This window comes from Dermacentor albipictus, chromosome 2 (assembly GCF_038994185.2).
Source record: "Dermacentor albipictus isolate Rhodes 1998 colony chromosome 2, USDA_Dalb.pri_finalv2, whole genome shotgun sequence".
NCBI lineage: Eukaryota > Metazoa > Arthropoda > Arachnida > Ixodida > Ixodidae > Dermacentor > Dermacentor albipictus.
The window spans coordinates 108,762,812-108,769,832 of NC_091822.1; positions in this window are offsets into that span (position 1 = coordinate 108,762,812).

Consider the following 7,021-nt stretch of genomic DNA (forward strand, 5'->3'; position numbering starts at 1 on the left):
AGCCTGTCGGTTGCAAACTGCAGGCAACATAGCCGATATATTTTTGACAAAAACTGTACACAGCCACTCGCACAGTGATTCACCATATTCACAGTGGTACCAGAGGTGTAACATAGTTATGTCTGGATTATAGTTTATAACCAGACACTTTATTTTGTTGCCTTGTGCTTGTGTTATTCCTCCCAGAACATAAGATGACAGCTTCTGCATATTTCTCAATCTGATACCGGGACTGTTGCATGACGATAGGATCTCATACAATTCTTCAAAAGCAAAACAGTGGAACCGCATGGATACGATCTTCACGAAAACCGGAAAATAATACGTATCATCCGGAAATCATATTATGCAAAGCAACCTTCAAAAAATATGAAAATAGGCATACTCAATGACATACACAATAGCAAAGGTTCGTGTGGCGTCAGTGATACTGCTCCGCATAATACGTTATACGGAGGGGCATTGCTCAATGTCACACACCCCACAGCCAACGCACTTTTATTCAGCAACGTTCAAATAGCTCATCTGTTTGCATTGAACTTTCTTCTTTTCGATATCCGTAACAAAGTTCTTCTGGAACTTAGAAAAAAAAAAAGAATCCGACATTTCCACACTCAACTGAACAGTGGCACACCACCAATCGGTATGGCCGCACCGCCACAGCAGCATTTTACCACTGGCAATGTGACGTGTGTTTTTTCTCCAGTGTGGCCGGGGCTTAACACATTGTCCTTGGGTCATTGGAAGGTTATTTAAGCTAGTACACTGGAATGTAAAGCTGTGAGTTTTAGAAATACCAGTAAAAGCCCACATCTGCAGTCGTATTATCCAATTTCGGGTGAAAACATGATCGCAATAACCATAGGAAAAATATATTGCTCCTATGGGACATTGACCGGGAGAAAAAAACATGTGTTATCCTGAAAAACATATTGGGCAGAATCGCATCAATAATATTGCACTGTGTGCAGTTAAACTTCAATATAACGGAGTCGGTAAAATTTTCAATTTGCTTTGGATATCAAAATTTCCTTATATTGAAATTTGTCCTTTTTTGCAGATAAGTATAGTTGCCAATGGAGCTTCATTACACAGAATGGGCTGCAAAATTTTCTGAATTATCATGCATTTAGAAAAAGCAAATTTGAATGAGAAACAAGAATTGTTAAATTTGAGAGCAGGCAACAAGAGATATAGTTTAAGGCTTTGTCGACGATATCTTCACATCGGCAGTGTGAAGCAAAGCCAGACACACTTTTGCATTCTCTCTGCCCTCGGGGCTGGTAGTGTCCCCAGCTGTGGGACCATGCTATCACCCCATCCATCGTTTTGTTCACGCTGTTACCATTATGAATGCATACCAACTCGCCCACCTTTCCAGTTTAATATCGTAAAGATTGCTGGCAGCGAAGAGCGAATGCTTCATCTGCCTCTCACTTCAATGTGTCTGCAAAGCTCGAGATTGCACAAACTCCACTAATGAATGTGCGGGAAGACGGCACCCATGATGCCACGCCATCACGGCATGCCCACTCTTTGCACACAGGGCATAGAACCTCTAAAACAGAGTGCACAGTGCTGCTTATACGCTCAGCCACACTGACAGCCGTGTGCAGCCACGACCGTGCTAGAAGAAGAGACACGAGACATGTGCCAACTTTCCCCCCGCTGCCCCCCGCCCCTCCCCTCATGTGTGCTTGTACACGTTACCAAGAGCTCGCTTGGCACAATCTTTTTGATCCCCTTGCTCGTGCAGGAAGACAGTGCTCATCAAGCCACCATCCTTAGCTCACCCTCACGCGCTTTTACTCACACCCAACGCATACAGCATACAGCACACTATATGATCTTATCGCACTTGGACTTTATACGGAACATGACACTGCTCCACTTCAGCGGTCACTCTTGGTTGCGCAGCCCACAATTTGAGAGGTGCGTTCGCAAGCAGCCGCTCGTAATTCAACCACTTTATCATCTACATCAGGGAGAGTTTCCATTTATTGTCTTGATTTTTACAGCGGCAGAGAAATTTTGTTATGTTGAAATCACGTATAAACGCATTTTGTATGTTGAGGTTCTAAATGCACAGTGTTATATGGACAAAAAGCTACAAAAAGTTAAATGCTTTGTTATGTGAAGGATTTTGTTATTTGAAGTTCGTTATGTCAAGGTTTAAATGTAACAGAAAAAAAGTTAACAGCAAGATAAGACCAAGACGTTGCTGTACGGCAGGAGAACCATGTCGGATGGTAACGCTGAATGTCAGTGCTAAACCACACATTTCCTGCAGTGCAGTGAAGTACGACTTGCAAGTGTTTTTGTAGTGGCAGTTTAGAAAATGAAAGCAATGATCTTGTGTTGCCCTGTGCCTTTAGCACCTGTCTCCACTTTCCCTCCTCCCGTGATCTCCAAACTTCCAGCCGTCATCACTGGGCCACCCTATTTCTGATTCAAGTTTATTGACGACACTTACAAAAGTCACGTTGAAGGCCTTCTTGGCGAGAAAGCTGTGTGCTTACAGCTTTCTCGACAAACATAAAAGGCATGTGGGGCCATATTGTGCGAGGATTCCCTTTCTTCGATTCTATACGTTTCTCATCACCTGTTGCAGCTAGTGTCCAATACTGGCAGTAACAAAGGCATGGCGTCATTCCATCCATGACATAGGAGTAAAAGGAATGGGAAATGAAAAGCAGCTAATGATGTAAGAGCAAGAAAAATGGGAAAGAAAAAGAATTTTTGTATAATACGACCCCTTGTCGCAGCAGCACTTGAGCTTTATACAAAGCACACATCGCATCTAAAGGTCAAGGAAATGTGCATAGTGTACATGCAGGTTGCTGGTTTCTCTGTTTTCTAAGTGCCAACACAGTACCTTGTCAATTTGCACTGCAGTGTTGTAGCTGAGGAACGTGCATTATACATACCATACTTCACCAGTTTTCTGCGCAAGTGACACGTGCTTGTTGCGACACATAATGTTGTCAAGCATGTCTGTGACATTGCACATTGGGTACTCGCTTTCTCATGGTTGCAAGGCACCACCTTTCGTGATTTGCTTTTGTTTGATATGACCAGAATGACTGCAAGGTTTATTGCGGCACTGTTGATTGTATTGTGGCACAGCTCCACTGCGTACCCATGAACAAAGTGCATGCACCATGTAACTGTACACAAGTTCTGTATGCGTGTGGCCATTCTATCTTTTTGAAGTCAACCTTGCATTGAAAAATCGTACAATGTGGTTGGCTCAGTAACATGTATGTCAATACAAAATCATAAAAAGAATTCTACTTAACTTATGTATTTTGGAGATGTGAATAAAGTTGTGTGTTATAAAGGTTTGCTTGTCTTGCTGTGATCCAAGGATATCTCAGGTTTCATAACCTTCTTTTGCCAAAACACACATATTAGATTTCTTCATATGCCTCTTGATACGTGGTGACATATGTCATTACTTTCAAGGAGGTGTTAAAATCAATTTCTGAAGGGTCAGCCCCCTCAGCGCCTTACCAGCAGAGGTGAAGCCAGCACTTGCCCCTTACTTCTCAAAGACCTCTCAAAGAGAGCTGCACCAGTCAGCCTTCTCACAGTTCACATTCTTGCTCATTGAGTGTAATTGCTAGAATAATTGGACATAAGAAGTTACGTACACCAAGCAAGTGCAATCAATAGATAAAGATTTTGAATTCATCTTCATGTAATACTCGGCATGTTAATTTTCTTTATGTTACACAAAATACTTCTGAGAAAGATATTGAAATCAGTCACCATTGTGATTAGTAAAACAGTAGATGTAAGAGTTTCAGATGATTTAAAATGGAGACCCTCAGGTGGCATGTTGCGATGTTCTTTCGAGAAATTGTTTCAAGGAGCGTCCCTCCCTAATTATATTCCTGTAATCTTGGCTGAAACTCAAGGCAGTTGGCGGTTTGGTGATGAGACATGAACACAACAGGACACAGAAGTTAAAGAAGCATCTTTATTAAGTGCTGTAGAACATTGTAGAAAGCAAGTTGAAAGCAAGTTTCTGGAACCTCCCACAATACCGAGCTATTGCCTTTGAGCATTGTAACATTTCCTTGCAACATGCTGCACTGTTTTCACAGACATAGCTTGAATCACTGTATCTCAACCTTTGGAAGCAACATTGCATAACAAATGGCAAAGAATCAAATTTGAAGGCCTACCCTGACTGCGCAGTCACTTTTTTTTTTACACTGACACGTGTAGAGGGATTATGTCATCCGTTTGACACAGTTCCTGATTATATTCCAAAGCATGAATTGCATAATTGCAAGTTCTGAAAAGATGTGCCTATGCAATTACTTGAGGACAGCACGAAGAGACAGGAGAAGGCTAGACAACACGAGTGCAGGCAAAGAATCTTGTTTAAAAGCACACGTATATATACTGGGCTTGTTTGTCCTGCATCGTGGCAGCTGCAGGACAGCGGGCTGTCGTAAACAACAACATACAGTTGATGAACTGCTGTATCTACCTCTTGTTACACTCTGCGTCAAGCTTTGATCCAACTCACCTTTTCACACAATGTACCCCGATTGCTCGACATGAAAAGTAAAAGGAATGTTTCAGCTCTCCCAACAGTTTTTTTGAGACTATGGCTGACTTTGTGGATAGGATATAGTAGTGACCACCTCACTGTAAGCAAATATTAGACCTGGGTTTAGAAGCTCTCCTCTTCTAGGTGATACCTCAACTCATTGAGGATGCTTTTTGGTGCTCCTGTAACAACAAGCTTCACAAACAAAGAGTGTGCTGTTGCGGAAGGCAGAATACCCTCCTTCAGACACCGGGCATAGCTCCAGCACACAACACTCGCCAAAGAAAACCCTGAGGTCCAGATATGGAAGATAACTGTCTAGTGGTAGCTCGTTTTCCCCATACATGAACTCATCCAGCACTGAAGAGAAGACAGAAAAAGATCACCCTACCCATTTAGTAGCCCTACTTCACGAAATATAGAAGAGAAAGTTGCCAACGAAGCAGAATACCTTTACTACACTGGTGCCCACAGTAGCTAGTGTTTTACGATTAGTTGACAGTATTCTCATCTGTGGGAAGTAGTCAAGTTGGGCTGCACAAGGGGTTGAGCCATTTTTTAACCTCTCCTCCACAGTGTCGGGTGTTTGTGCATGTAAGCAAAACTACTGGAAGGCAAGCTCCGATATCTGAGCCTGAAGATTTTCTGTGGTGAGCATCATACTGGAGCTATGTTCCACACCCAAAGGTGCTTTGGCCTTTCCTATTAGCACACTTGAACAATGAAGTGTGTTGTGGCTTCAGGAACACCAGAGAGCACTCTTAACACTTGGTACCATCATGGTAGCTTCCAGACCCAAGTACAATGTTTGCTTTTAAAAGTGTGTTCACACTGCTTTTTGGCATATGTCACCTAGATGCATTTAACGGAGTTGAACATAGGGGACAACTCGGGTCGGAGGACTTCAATGAAGCCAAGGCCTACCACTCTCATATAGTATGTACACAAAGGCAGCCGTCAGATCAAGCAAATTGCTGGGAGAGTTGTAACTACGCTTTTATTTTCAGAGCCAAAAAATCTTGTCACGTATGAAAATGTCAACTGGGCCAGGATAAAACGTGAAGTTTGCTTCAAGAAGTATGTGCTGGAGTTCAGAGGAACTGCGGTTGATGCTGTTTACAACATCCTACTGCCCTGCAGCAGCAATTATGTAGGACAAACAGGACGACAACTCAAGGACTATGTTAGGAAACACGCACAGACCCTGAACAGAGGATGGGGGAGCAACGTAGCTATTGATGCTGCTTTGTGTAGTTGTACACCAAATAATGAGCAATGAAAAATCCTTATGACGCATTTTTAAAATATGAAAAACTCGCAGAATAGCCCCCACAGGTGCTAACATCTCATCACTTAATCTGCTTGGCGAATTGAGGTATTCAGATTAACTGCAGGAGCGTTCTGAACTGGGCTGGTTGGTGCATGTTTAGAAGGGAATCGAATGGTGCTACAGACAGGACGAAGTGAATACATTGCTGTGTCTGTCGCCTTCACTTCATTAACTGACAGTAGCGGTGTTCATTCCCTCCCAAATATTCATATATTTCAGGCGCCTGACCACGTGATGCAGCTGTGTGCTCATCGACCTACGTAAAACTTTTCGAGTATGATTAAAGCATGAAGCATACATTGTACGAGCAAAGGCGAGTAGACGGTTCAGAATCAGACGAGTAGGGGCTGGTTCATGATTACGGGCAGCGCAAACCACGAGGAGGGAGGCAGGCAGAATTGCAGTTCTGTTTGAATTCTTTTGTCCTCTGTTTTTGTACCTTTCACCGCCTGTCATCAAAAGCCAAGTGAAGGTCAAAGCCAGGCATACCGAGTTTGATGTGCACTGACTCAAGGCTCACTTGAGCATGCTCGTGTGACAAGAGTGTAAATGAATGTATTGTTTTGCTGCACTTTATATTTATTTGGGGTATGTGCACGAAGAAATGTGAAAAAATGCATTGTGTGCATGCTTCTTCGTGTACACTGTCATAAATTTTATCATGATATATATTGATCATCCACATATTTAAATGTGTCAAACAGAAGCATCAAACAAAGTCTCAAGGGCTTCGAATTTTAATGTGAGTTGTCTGCATTTTTTTACTTAGACAAATACTGCATTTAGACATATGTTTAAATATACAAAGGGCCCTTGTTTTCCAATAATTTTGCCCCAAAAGTATTTGCTCGCTCTGACAATATGCTGATTTTAGAACATTAACTTGTTTGGTTTTTTTTTTTATGTGTACGTGCGACATGTTTCTACCTCTTTCTCACTGTGCATGTGCTTCTACTTTTAATCTCTCTTGTCACCCCTTACCCCTTCTCCAGCTCGATTAAACTAGATTGACTTCTGGTTAACCTCCCTACCTGTCACACCTCATTTCTCTCAGTTTTTAGATTCTAGTGCTAAGAAGCCTTTTAAATTGTTGCGTTTATAAATGCGCGACTTCTTTAATTCTTCGT